The sequence below is a fragment of the Dendrobates tinctorius genome, unplaced genomic scaffold, assembly GCF_039654945.1.
Source record: "Dendrobates tinctorius isolate UK_male_01 unplaced genomic scaffold, ASM3965494v1 ptg000026l, whole genome shotgun sequence".
NCBI classification, from domain to species: domain Eukaryota; kingdom Metazoa; phylum Chordata; class Amphibia; order Anura; family Dendrobatidae; genus Dendrobates; species Dendrobates tinctorius.
This window is the reverse complement of record NW_027361694.1, coordinates 8057455-8071927: the sequence shown is the minus strand read 5'-3', so window position 1 is coordinate 8071927 and position 14473 is coordinate 8057455.

The window sequence follows — 14473 nt, the reverse complement described above, 5'->3', positions numbered from 1 at the left end:
AGGACAGATGTAAGGCTGGTTTCACATTTGCGTTTTTTAGCGCTGGAAAAAAACGCACATGTGCGCATGCGTTTTTTCCCCTATATTTAACATGGGTGCGCATACCTGCGCACTTGTAAGCGCATGTATGCGATTTTCATGCGCTGCGTTTTTTTGGGGTGTGCGTTTGTATTTTCCAGACGCAGCATGTTGCATTTTTTGGCCCTGCAAAAAAGCGCATGCGCACATATGCGCACGTTTTGCGCTAAAAATGGCCATTATAGCCTATGGATGCGCATATGTGCGCACTGGCATGCTCATGTATGCGTTTTTTTGCATATGCGTTTTTTTTTTTAACCATGGAATTTAGGGGTTTGGGTTAGAGTTAGGGTTAGTTAAGGGGGTTTAGGGTTAGGGTTAGGGTCAGGGTCAGGGTTAGGGTTGGGGTTTGGGTCAGGGTTAGGGTTAAGTATGGTTTGGTTAAGGGTTAGGGTCAGGGTTAGGGTCAGGATTAGGGTTAAGTATGGTTTTGTTAAGGGTTAGGGTCAGGGTTAGGGTTAGGGTTAGGGTCAGGGTTAGGGTTAGGGTTAGGGTCAGGGTTAGGGTTAGGGTCAGGGTTAGGGTTAAGTATGGTTTTGTTAAGGATTAGGGTCAGGGTTAGGGTCAGGATTAGGGTTATGTATGGTTTGGTTAAGGGTTAGGGTCAGGGTTAGGGTTAGGGTTAGGGTCAGGGTTAGGGTTAGGGTTAGGGTCAGGGTTAGGGTCAGGGTTAGGGTTAAGTATGGTTTTGTTAAGGGTTAGGGTCAGGGTTAGGGTCAGGATTAGGGTTAAGTATGGTTTTGTTAAGGGTTAGGGTCAGGGTTAGGGTTAGGGTTAGGGTTAGGGTCAGGGTTAGGGTCAGGATTAGGGTTAAGTATGGTTTGGTTAAGGGTTAGGGTCAGGGTTAGGGTTAGGGTTAGGGTTAGGGTCAGGGTTAGGGTTAAGTATGGTTTTGTTAAGGGTTAGGGTCAGGGTTAGGGTTAGGGTTAGGGTTAGGGTCAGGGTTAGGGTTAGGGTCAGGGTTAGGGTTAGGGTTAGGGTTAGTTAGGGTTTAGGGTTTGGGTTAGGGTTAAGTAGGGTTAGGGTTAGGGTCAGGGTTAGGGTTAGTAAAGTCATGGTTTGGGTAGTGTGAGGGGCCACCTAAAAATGTTGGAAAAAAGCGCAAACGCGGTAAAAACGCACTAAAAACGCATACAAACGCTTAAAAACGCTGCGCTTTTTTCATGCATGCTCATAAAAATGCTTGAAAAAAACGCAGCAGTTGTATGCTTTTGTATGCGTTTTTTCAATGCGTTTTTTTGCGGGAAAAACGCGCTGCAAAAAAAAGCAAGTGTGAAACTAGCGTAAGGTTGGTATGTTGTCCTTGTAGCGCGGATCCAGCAGGGTGGCAACCCAGTTATCAGAACTGGTAATAATATGGGCAACTTGGCAGTCTGTGCGTAGGCAAAGCAACATGTGCTGGCTCATATATGCCAGGCTGCCCAGAGTCAATGACAAGCTGTCCTCAATGGGAGGTGTAAGGTCTGGGTCCCCTGCATCCTCCTAGTCACACTCCAGTGATGCCTGTGAGCAGCTTGGTGTGCCACCCTGCTGGAAACATGGTTCCTCAATGTTCTCCTCATCCTCATCCTTAAAAACTGTCCCTTGGCTAGAACATTGCGTTCCAGTTCACTGTGGGCACAGGAAACCACTCTCTGAGCCATGAGTGGATGATATGCCTGATAAAGGTGTGAAGGTGTGAATGTTGCTTGGTCCTCTTACTCCTCTTTCTCCTGTGCTACCACCTCATCCATCATCGACTGAAAGGTTTTTGAAGCAGACATACAGTATAAGTGGGATAGTAATGCTGATCATGGCATGATTAGCACTGGCCATGTTAGTGCAATATTTAAAGCCGTGCAACACTGCACACATGTCCTGCATGGAGGCCAACTAATTTGTGGTGAAGTGGTGTTCCGCCGAACATCTTGTGTGTGCGTGCTGCAGCTGAAACTCTTCTATTGCTTGATGCTGCTTACACAGTCTTTACAGCATATGCAAGATGGAGTTTCACCTTGTTGGTACGTCATATATAAGGTGGGTGTCACGTGCAGCTGGATACACCGCCTCCAGCAGCCAGCAGGGCGAATTTTGATAATGACACGTGTACCTGGATACACCGCTTCCAACAGGGCGAATTTACAGAGTAAAGGGGAACACCAGGTAAACAGTTACAGTGGTGGGCCCTGCAATAGGGAATGGGGACGTGGAGACCTCCTGCACTCCCCTGAGGCAGTGTCCCTAAACTCCTACATATCCCTATACAGGTTCCTCACCTGACAATGAGCTGGATACCTCAATCCCTAGCTCGCCCTGCATCTATCCCTTACTAGTGCATTGGACGGTGCAGAAACTAATCCCACCACTGCACTAATAGACACACAAGGAAAAATATAACAAACAGGGAAAACACCACTTAGCTTTGCTCTGTTGGTATTGCTCCCAGCAACAAGGTACGACACCCGAATTCAGCTTCACACCACTTAGCTTTGCCATGTTGCTATTGCTCCCAGCAACAGAGCACAACACCCGAATTCAGCTTCACACCACTTAGCTTTGCTCTGTTGCTATTACTCCCAGCAACAGGGTACAACACCCGAATTCAGCTTCCAGCTGAAGCTACTACACCAGAGCTCTGACTGGGCTGCAAGGAACTCCTCTCTATAGCTCCTTCCTTCACCAAACTTGGTTGGAAATGACCAATATTACCAACAGTGAATGAGACCACCTGCTACTCCTTTATAGGAAGGAGCCAGGTTCATCAGCTGCTTGGTAATTATGTGTCATAACGCTAGCGGCCACCGGGGGCAAAACTAGAACTAAAGAAACCACAGTGTTATGAATGAGTCACCGAAGGAGGAAAAAACAAAGGGGAAAGGGGAAATCTAAACTGCCCCAGTGTAGACCCCAAAGCAATAGGCAGCCCCCAACATATATGACGGTGAAGCAAGATGAAAACACTAACACAGATAGAAAGATAGGTTGAGCAAACGATGGGGCCCAAGCTAACTAAAAAGGACAGGATAGAAAAGCTGCTGTCTGCAATCCATAAAAAACCCTACCAAAAAATGTCCCAACCGTCTGATAGGAAAAACAGGCCCTGAAGTCGCTAGGACTTCAAAAAGACTATATCAGCACTTTTCAGCCTGGGGGGCAATCACAAGGCAGTGGCCCTCGAATTGTGGTGGCCCACCTCTGCCCTGCTTATCTCTGGCCGCTGCATTAAAGCAGCAGCAATGACAAGCTTTAAAGACAGGCTGGTACATAGATATGCGAACAGAACAAAGCTTGCTGCATAGATATGGGAGTAGAACCAAGCTTACTGCCTACATAGATACAGTAACAGAAGCAAGCTAACTACAAAGACACAAGAACGGAACCAAGAATACTACTTAGATAAGGGAACTGAAACGAGCTTACTACAGCGATAAGGGAGCAGAGCCAAGCTTACTACAGAGATATGGGAGCAGAACCGAGCATACTACAGAGATAAGCGAGTAGAACTGAGCTTACTACAGAGCTATGGGAGCAGATCCGAGCTTACTAGAGAGATATGGGAGCAGAAATTAGCTTACTACAGAGATATAGGAGCAGAACAGTTTACTACAGAGATATGGGAGCAGAACAGAGCTTACTCCAGAGATATGGGAGCTGAACCGAGATTACTAAGTCTACTACATAAATATGGGAACAATACCAAGCTTATGGCATACATATGGTACCAGAATCTAGATTACTACATCGATACAGTACCAGAACCAAGCTTACTGCTTAGATATGGTACCATAACTGAGCTTACCTTCAAACATACAACTCCGGAAACACGGACATGTAAACACACAGTACGCAGGGGTGTTGCTAGGGTTCTAAAAGACCAGGGGTCCAAGCCCCAAAGTGCATGTTTCCCCATATGACCGCCCTATATCCATATAAAATAGCATCTGTAATTACAGTATATCACTGTTGCTAGCCAACAACACACAATGCAAAGACCAATATTATCAAAATGACTACTACAAAAGACCAAACAATATGGCTACACAATGTCCACTATCATCACCAATACACAGAGAATACATAATAATATGACCATTATCTCTACATAACAAAACACTCTATACAAAGACCAATGATACCACCATACACCTTCTACTACATAATGACTGAAACACATTAACCTGTTACTAAATAAAAAAATAAAAACACTACTAAAAAGAGCAATCTTACCACCTTACAGTAACTGTATATTGGTAGATACCAGTCCCACAGAACATACACGTGATTACAGTACAGTTTAACTTACACATGACGTTCTTTCTGATTCGGGTTGTTCACTTTTCCAGTCTTTTCCATCTGGCCCAGACCTCCATTACCACTTCTCCAGCCACAGCTTGTCTGCACAGATTACAATAAAAACACATTTAAAGCGACGTAGCCATCTATTTCCAACCTACAAAAACTCCCCACTCTGCGTGCACTTGAGGTGTGGAGCACTGACCCCAATATTTAAAAAATTATGGCATTATTAGGATTACTCCCTCCCCAAAAAATTCTATATAATATCCCAAGTGCCCCCTTCCAGCAACAAATACTCTTGAGTGTCCACTTAAAGTTAATAATGCCCCCCCAACAAAAATAAATAATGGGACCTGAGTGCCCCTATCAAAACTAATAATATCTCCTTTTATAACAAATAATGTCCTTTGAGTACCCACACAGCTCTGTATATACAGAATGATAGTCCTACAGCCCTCAATACACAATATGATTTTCCCCAAAGCCCTTTATAATACATTGAGGACCCCAGAGCTCCCTATATATAGTAAAATGGCTACATAGCCCCTATATACAATATGATGTCCCCACTCCCCCCTATATATAGTATGAAGGTCCTCACTGTCCTATACGTATCATACAGTGGGGAAAAAAGTATTTAGTCAGCCACCAATTGTGCAAGTTCTCCCACTTAAAAAGATGAGAGAGGCCTGTAATTGACATCATAGGTAGACCACAGCTATGAGAGTCAAAATGAGAAAACAAATCCAGAAAATCACCTTGTCTGATTTGGCAAGATTTATTTTGCAAACTATGGCGGAACATAAGAAACATGCAAGATTTCTGGCTCTCACAGACCTGTAACTTCTTCTTTAAGAGGCTCCTCTGGCCTCCACTCATTACCTGTAGTAATGGCAGCTGTTTGAACTTGTTATCAGTATAAAAGACACCTGTCCACAACCTCAAACAGTCACACTCCAAACTCCACTATGGTGAAGACCAAAGAGCTGTCGGAGGACACCAGAAACAAAATTGTAGCCCTGCACCAGCCTGGGAAGACTGAATCTGCAATAGGCAAACAGCTTGGTGTGATGAAATCAACTAAGTGCACAAAAAAGCAACACGGCGCATTTTTGTGCGCTTGCCGCAGCGCCAAAAACGCGCAAGCACCAGCAAAAATGTACCAGCGCATGACCAGCATACCCAACGCTAACTATAGGGTACGCTGATTACATGCTGCGTCATGCGATCAGAGGAGGAGCTGACCGGAGGAGGTGGGACTGGGGCAGAGCTTAGCGGTGGCCCTGCACCTCCGAACGCAAATCTGAAAGTTGCCTTAGGCCTGTTTCACATGTCAGTTTTTTGCCATCAGTCAAGATCCGCCGTTTTACTAAAAAAACGGATCCGCCATTTTTTTTGGCGGATCAGTTTTTTTTCCCATTGACTTGCATTACTGGCGGATCTTGACGGATGGGGATGGCCATCCGTTGAATCCGTTTTTTTGCAGATCCGCCATTTTTTTACCGTCTGCCGACATGCCCAGACGGAGCATGTAACCTTTTTTTGGCTGAATGATCCGCATTTTTGTATTGCGCATGGCCGGAGGCATGAACTCAGCCGGCAATTTAACCCTGAAATACTTTCTGGCGCACGGAAAAATTCTCTCTCTCTCTCTCTCTCTTTCTCTTCCCCAAACTGCGGTTCCTTAAAAATTCTTCAGCCAACGGATCTGTAAAAAAAACGGTCCGCTGCCATCCGTTTGCATCAGTTACGAACGGATCCGCTTTCCGCCATTTTGGCGGATTGTAACTGACAAGAAAAAACTGACGTGTGAAACAGGCCTTAGAGGGACACATCAGTCACAGTCACATTAACATTTTAGAGGGCCACATCCACATTATTGATGTCTGTGAATGTGGCTAAAACACATTTTCCCATACTTGCTGTGCTGGAGGAGCCTGCCTGGGCTGGAGGACACACGATCAGTAGTGCACTCAGTGGAGCGAGTCACGAGTGGACAGTTTGAGGCCTGGCTGAGGGCTGAGGCTTTCACTGTGTGAGCAATGGCGGCTGATCTCTGCCTCTTCTCTCAGATATGGCTGGGGACGGTTCAGAGACGTGCTTACGTAGCATGCTATACACATGACCCACCCACCCCCCTCTCTCTGAACCTCGGCCAGATCCTCCAATCACAGGCTGCCACGTCTGTGCTGTCTCACTGTCTCAGTCATCCTGCAGTGATAGTCTGACTCTGTGTGCAGTGACTGAGTGCCCCTCCCCTCCCCATGTCTCTGTACTGCTACACAGTACTATAATGAATGATGCAACCTATGTGTGCTGCCGTGGCCCGCCCACCCCCCCTGTGTCAGTTAATGTGCTATGTGTGTGCGGCGGCCCGCCCCCCCTGTGTCTGCTAATGCTATGATAATGTCACATAGCATTTAGCAGACACATGGAGGGAGGGCGAGTGGGCGGGGCGCCGCACACACATAGCCTATGTGTGTGTGGCTGCAGTAGTGCCCGGCCACCCGCCCAGCAACCCTGTCTCAGCTAATGCTAGCCTTTGCCTATGCTATGTCTGTGTGGCAGGCAGCCCGCCCGGCCCCCTGTGTCTGCAGCTGCTAGTGCGGCGGCCGCTCTCCTCCTCCTGTCTCCAGTCCTCTGATGATGCCGACAGTACTATTATGTACACAACAAGCGCTGTGGCCCTGTCCTTCTGCCAATTAACCGGCCCGGGGGGAAAATTCCTCCCTGCCACCTGGCCCAGCCCGCCACTGATCAGCACTCAGGTAAGTTCTGAAGACAGAGCAAAAAGACAAACTGATCAGAGACAAAAATGGAACTCAGCACACCCCCGACCGGGGATGGCTGAACTCCAAAAAACACGGTAAACAAAACAAAACTAATAAGTTTTTGCTCTGCTTTTGAACTTATCTTTGGGAAGCAGGAATCAGACTGGTCTCCAAGAATCCAGCAGAGAAATCACCAGCGACTCAGAATGGCGTCGGCTGCCTTATATCCAGTCAGAAGTTCCTGTTACCCAGTCATCATCTACAAGATCAGGTGTTTGGTAATCAGCCTCACTACCTTCCTTCACCAGAAGAGGGAGTTCATCAGACATCGACGGTGAAGGGGAAAATGAACTCACAACACCACAGTGTAATGACCCTAACGCTACCGGGGGCAAAACTTACTTTAAGCCAACAGCTTAAAGGAAAAAAAAGGTTATTTGTGCAAAATTTGTCACAATCCAACCTGGATCATGACAGTGGGAAGCTGTAAGATGGAAGTGACACTGCAGCATAGACAGGCAAGCAGCAGCAGGGAGAGAATGCGGGAAGTGAGCAAACACAACCTACACTTTCTGCAGCAAATTAGACATATATGGGTAGTTCTTCAGGAATCTCTGCACCACCACATTCAGCACATGCACCAGTCAAGGGATGTGAGTCAAACTGGCTAGGCCCAGAGCTGCTAATAGATTTTGCCGGTTATCGCAAACCACAAGACTAAACTCAAGGTTCTCGAGCACCAACCAGTCATCTGTTTGATCCCATCCACAGCTCCTGCGTGGTGTGGGATTTTTTCCCCAAACAAATGAGTTACTGAAGAGTCTGCTGTCATTTCCCCCTGGCTGTGTTGAAATTGATGCTGCACGGCTCACTGTGACTGGATGAGGTGGTGATGGAGGAAGCGGAGTAGTAGTAGGAGGAAGCAACATGTACCAAGAAATGTCCAGCAATCCTTGGTGGTAGGACATTGGCTGTAACGCCTCCGCCTCTGTCCAAGCTGCCACTACAATGACCCAGTGGGCAGTTTGGACATGTAATGTCCCTACCTGTGTATACTGGTCCATGTATCTGTTGTAACATCGACCTTGATAGTGACAGCTTTGCGCAGTGCACATCTTATATAGTCAGAAACATGTGTGCAGGACAGGGATAGCTAGCCTGGCAAAGTATTGGCAGAGTGGAACAATATTCTGTGAGATCAGCCACCAACATCAATTTTTTTTAAACTAGCAGCTTCCACCAGATGGAATTGCAGTTTTTCAAATTTCAGTAATTGAGAAATGCTGACATTCAGGCACATGACTCGTGGGCAGTTAGAGTAGAATTTCTCTTGAGACTTCAGGGTATGGAGAGCTGAAAACTTCCATGGGACGGTGTAGACATGGTCGGTGACACTGCTGTTGGTGTTGCTGTCACATCCTCTCTTTGCAGGGAGGCAGGCGGCCCTGTTGAACGTGACCGAGAGGAAAAGGCTGACATCTCAGCAAAAGGAGGACCAGGAGGAGGCTCAGATTTGTCATGCTTTTTAAGATGTGTACTCATTGGGACCTCATGCTTGGATTTGAGATGCCTGATCACACAGGTGCTCAGGTTTAGAATTTTTCAGTCTTGCTTGAGGCTCTGATGGCATAGCATGCAAATGACCTGCCTCTTGTCTTCACTTCATTGGGTGAAAAAGACTGTTGTCAGGGAGCTCCTTTGAGCTGGCTTTTGGGGGCTCATTCAATTGGTACAGGAGTCTTTTCCACCCTGCTCCCTTTTTTGCTGCACTGATCGGGAAGCGTGACCATCTACTCTTCCTTCGACCTGCACACATCAGTATGTGGCCTTTTGATCTACAGGATTTGGCACCTGTGTTTCCTCATCCCCAGAATGTGCTGTATTGCTACGCTGACCGTGTGCACTGGCCATTTCACGTACTTCTACTCTGACAGAACAAGTGGTTAGGCATCAGTGTACTCAGTCTCTTCCATTTCTGGGGAAGTGCCACCAAACGCCAGCCTGCAAACTCATCAAACAGCAGACTTGGGGCTCAGACTGCTTAGATGATTTGCAAGAGGTTGAGGTGGAAGAACGATGCCTAAGATCCTCAGGTGCCAACTGAACACTTTGTGCAGGGGACTGGGTGGAAGAAAGTGTAAAGGAAATGGAGGTACTCTCAGCCACCAATCTAATATGGCCTCCACATGTTCTGGCCCAATCATTCGTTCTACAGTACTATGGCTTACTAAATAACGCCAAACATCCTGTCACCAGCGTGCACCTAAGGAAGGTGCTGCAGTTGGACACGTAACAGACACAAATCGACTACATCCTCTCCCTGCATCAGCTACACCATCACCACCTGCAGCACCACAGCCACGTCCATGTCCCCTATTTGCTGTTCTCATGTTTTTCCCACTTAACAAATACCTTGCAGGCAAGAGACTGGATTTGGGCTCTGTACGAAGGCTACTTTGCCACAGAGCAACAGGTTTTTATGGCGCAGTGTATAAGGTTTTTATGCAACAGAGCAATAGGATTTTTTCCACAGAGTACAAGGTTCATATGACACAGAGTAATTGGAATTTTTGCTACAGAGAACAAGGTTTTTATGCAACAGAACAATATGATTTCTTGCCACAGAGAACCAGGTTTTTATGCAACAGAGCAATAGTATTTTTTTGCTTCAGAGTACAAGGTTTATATGGCACAGAGCAACTGATTTTTGTTGCCTCAAAGTAGAAGATTTACATGGCACAAGACAATAAGATTTTTTTGAATCAGAGAACAAGGTTTTTATAGCATAGAACAATAGGGTTTTTTTTTTTTTAGAGATCAAGGTCTTTATGCAATAGAGGAATAAGATTTTTTTGCCACAGAGAACAAAGTTTTTAAACAACAGAGCAACGGGATTATTTGCTTCAGAGTACAAGGTTCATATGGTACTGAGCAATAGGATTTTTTGCCAGAAAACAAGGTTTTTATGCAGCAGAGCAATGGGATTTTTTTGCCCAAGATCAAGTTATTTTAAGCAAGAGTACAAGATTTATATTGCACAGAGCAATAGGATTTTATGCCTCAGAGTATATGGTTTATATGACAAAGAGCAATAGGATTTTTGCCACACATAAAAAGGTTTTTATGCAGCAGCAATAGGATTTTTTGCCACAGAGAACCAGGTTTTTATGCAGCAGAGGAATAGGTGTTTTTGCCTCAGAATAACAAGGTTTATATGGCACAGAGCAACAAGCTATTAGGGCAGTCTACACAACGTTGGTATAGCACATAGGAAAAGGCTTTTTGGGCAATCTATACAAGGCTGCTATGGCACATAGGAAAAGGTTGTTAGGACAGTCTACAAAAGGTTGCTATGGCTCACAGGAAAAGGCTGTTGAGACAGTCTACACAATATTGATATGGCACACAGGAACAGGCTTTTCGTGCACAGAGCATGAGGCTGATATGGCACAGAGAACCACACTGACAGCGCATGAGGAACAGAATGGCAGCGCAACCCATGATTATGATTTTGCCTTTATAGAGTCAGGGTCACATGGTGTGCCGGCCAAAAACCATCATGGCTGTGATGGGTCCAGAAGTGCCCACAGCCTAAAAGCTTGTTGATTGGCTGGCTGGCGAATCCAAGCATTATGACGGATTTCTGGGAAAAAGTCAGTGTCTGGGGTCCATGCACGGACGCTAGGAGTCAGGTACGATCCCTGAACTTTACAGTTCGAGTTAACTCATCACTAGTCGCCATGGCTGAAGGCCATTAAAGTTTTTTTTAAATATGGAATAACAATATAGTAAACCTGTGTAGGTCAAGACCTTTGGCTGCCAAATATCTAAAAAATACCAGAAGTCCAATCTACGCTCCCTATCATCTTTAGTTTAGTACCTACTCCGGAAGCATACATTGCAAACTTCTTAATATATAAGAATAAGGATTGGATTCTCTTATAAATATTCTGTTTCAGGCAAATAAGTGTATAGTAATCTACTGACTTGGGAAATTTACCATGCTGTTAACATTTGATAGTTCATAAGTTACTCATTCTATTTTAATGAACTTGACATTGATAAACCAAGTTATTTTTACTACTAGGGCAAAGCAAAGGACAACATTTCAAGCATCTATTTCTCAGCTGGGAAGCTGTGGGTTGCATCTATCTCATAGCTAGCCATTATGTCAAGTGATAAGCTTAGGCCGGAGTCACACTAAACGTATGAAAAATTGGTCCAAGTCTCCCTGCCGAGAGTTGAAGGAGTGTAATGCGAGTGTCATGCGAGTACAATCCTATTTTTCACACCTTGCATCCGATTTACATCCGAATGCAGTGTGATTGCTATCCGATTGTAATGAGATTTTAACATGAGTTTTTACATACAGCAATTCTCTGTCATTTACACATCGTTTTAGTTTAGTTTATATACAGGGTGGTCCAAAAGTAGATGGACAGAAAATAATAACATTAATTTGATTTATATATAAAATTATATTTACTAACACAAGCATAACATTGACAATTAAATTTTATTCTGAACAATTATACAAAAGCCCTTAAATGTTATCAACGCAGGTGCTCAAACTGTTTTCCATCACAATATGCACAGCTTTGAAGTCTGCCTCTTACGCTTCGACAAACATTTTTGCACAAGTCTCTTCGGTTATTAATTTCTTGAAATGCATCTCTTATGTAATTTTTCAAATCACTGACACTTTTTGGTTTTCGACTATAAACTTTGTCCTTGAGTAGTCACCAAAAGAAAAACTCCATTGGGGTCAAGTCTGGTGAATGTGCTGGCCAATCAAGTAGGCCTCTTCGGCCAATCCATTTATTAGGAAATTTTTCATCAAGATAATCGCGGACTACTTTTGAATAATGTGGAGTTAAAGGTCATTTGAATTAGGCTGTTGCTGTAACTGGGGAACAACTTGATTCATTAGAATTTCGAGATATTTATCTCCTGTGACTGTTCCATCAAAAAAAAAAAATGGTCCAAAAGCACCAAAACTTGAAATACCACCCCAAACATTGACACCAGGCTCATTTAGTAGTTGCTCTAATGTTAAATGCATGTTCTCATTATACCAGTAAATACAATTATTTCTGTTAATATGGTCAGATAATTTGAAAGAAGCTTTATCGCTCCACATAATGTTATCTAAAATTACTGGATTTTCTTCAATTTTGTTAAGCATAATCTCACTAAATTGCATCCGCCTGTCTAGATCATCCTCCAATAAACCATGAATTAGACATGGACGATAAGCTTTCTATCCAATAGATTTCAGGATTTGCATGATGGAATCTCGTGAAATTCCCAATTCTAAAGAGACTCTTCTGGTGGACTTTTTTGGACTCTGAACAAATGTTTCAGCAACAAGTTGTTTATTATTTTCTGTACAGGCTGTTTTGGGTCGACCAGGTTTTGGAGCATTAAGGATTGAGCCAGTGGCATTGAATTTGTCATGAATGCGGTAAATGGTTTGTCTCTTTGGGGCTTGAGTACCAAATGTTTCAACCCAATTTGCTCTAACTGTTTCAGCATTTTGAGATTTCCAATACTCTTTTAAAATCCATTTTCCTTGATCTGTATTTAAATTAATTGCCATTATGGGTTATCTGAATTATCTGAAAAGAAAACAGATTTAGGGAGATTTACCTGTGAAAACTGGATCTATGAAACTCACTCAGTTGCCCTTAGCAACCAATCAGATTCCAGCTTTCATTTTCCAAAGAGTCTGTGAAGAATGAAAAGTGGAATCTGATTGGTTGCTAAGGGCAACTGAGTCAGTTTCACTTTACACCATGTTTGATAAATCTCCAGCATCATAACCCTATTACACATACTGTCCACTTACTTTTGGACCACCTTGTCTATACAAAATTGGAACAGAACAATATGAACTAGTGGTGCCAGGTCTCCCAGGCAAAAAAAAGTCCAATACTTGCCCAAAGTTAGACAGGAAGAAAAAAATTAAGGCAGCATTCCATGATATCTCCAAGTGAAAATGAAATTAGATTTATTTAGACCCACATGTCTGGGCGATGTTTCGACTCACACTGAGACTTCCTCAAGCAGTGGGTATTACCAACCAATGTGCTTATATAGGCATGATTAACAATCATTAATTATTCCTAAACCTGTGATGAAGTGCTTTACAAATATATTACATACAATAATTAACATCATACTTCATAGATCACCAATCCATCTAAATAAAGTGCTACTGTGTTAAAGTGCCATTTCTATAAATATTGATTATTTCACTTTTAATATTATCACATGTCACTATTCAGTTTAATAACTTTCATATCTGGTGCAGCTGTGCAACAATACTTTATAATATCTCACCGCCTTAGGATGAAGCTATCCCACATGGAGGACGCCATGCTGATCTCAGTGTTGTTTTTGATCTACTGCACATGTCTCCATGCAATGTTACGTAATGAAAGGCTGTCCTGTCGGTCAATAATCCTATCTGTTGTTTATTCACCTTTGACTGGCACCTCCGCACTCCCTTCAACAGGGGTCTCAGCGCCATTTTGGAAGTGGTACACCCAACTTGCGCATACGTACTTAATATTTCTAGCGCTTCAGCGCCAATAAGTGTAATGCGTTTTCATAGCAATAGGCAGCGCCTTCAATCCACAGCGCTTCCTCAGCCCATATATATTGTATCAAAATGGTATATACCAATTGACACTATAATTCCTACACTAAATACATTATCACTTTAGATATATTATTATTCCTCAAACACAAATGTAATCTCAGATTTATCATTATCTGCAAGTGATTTTCAAGGAATTCAGGATAATTTCTGGCTTTAAATAGGTATTTAAACCTACCCTGGTATGCTGGACGGCACCTTATCCAGGACACCTCCAACAACACAATAGCACCAGATAGGGACACACGACTTTCCCAGACCATAATGTCCCCTCCGGTATCTATATAGGTAAGTATACCCTCACCCCAATATCCATTTTATTCCATTTCAGTCACAACATAGATAAAATGGGCACATTGATTTCACATCATATATTATTTTTATTGGCCGACAGTCTTATACTCCATAGCAACATTAAAGAATTAGAGAAATGATTTACATTAGAAAGTCCACACTTCCAAATAATTGAATCTTCCGTCCTCCATATGATTGTGTTCATCCATTCCCAGTAAATACATGATGCCTAGTGACTTGTGATAAAGATGTATCTATATAAATCTATATAAATTAAAAACATAGATATAAAATTAGGGTATATTATCTATTGTTTCTACAAAAAAATATTTCTAATAACAAACTGGGGTCCACACAATACTGATTACAGAGAAAGGTATACCTAAAAAAATGA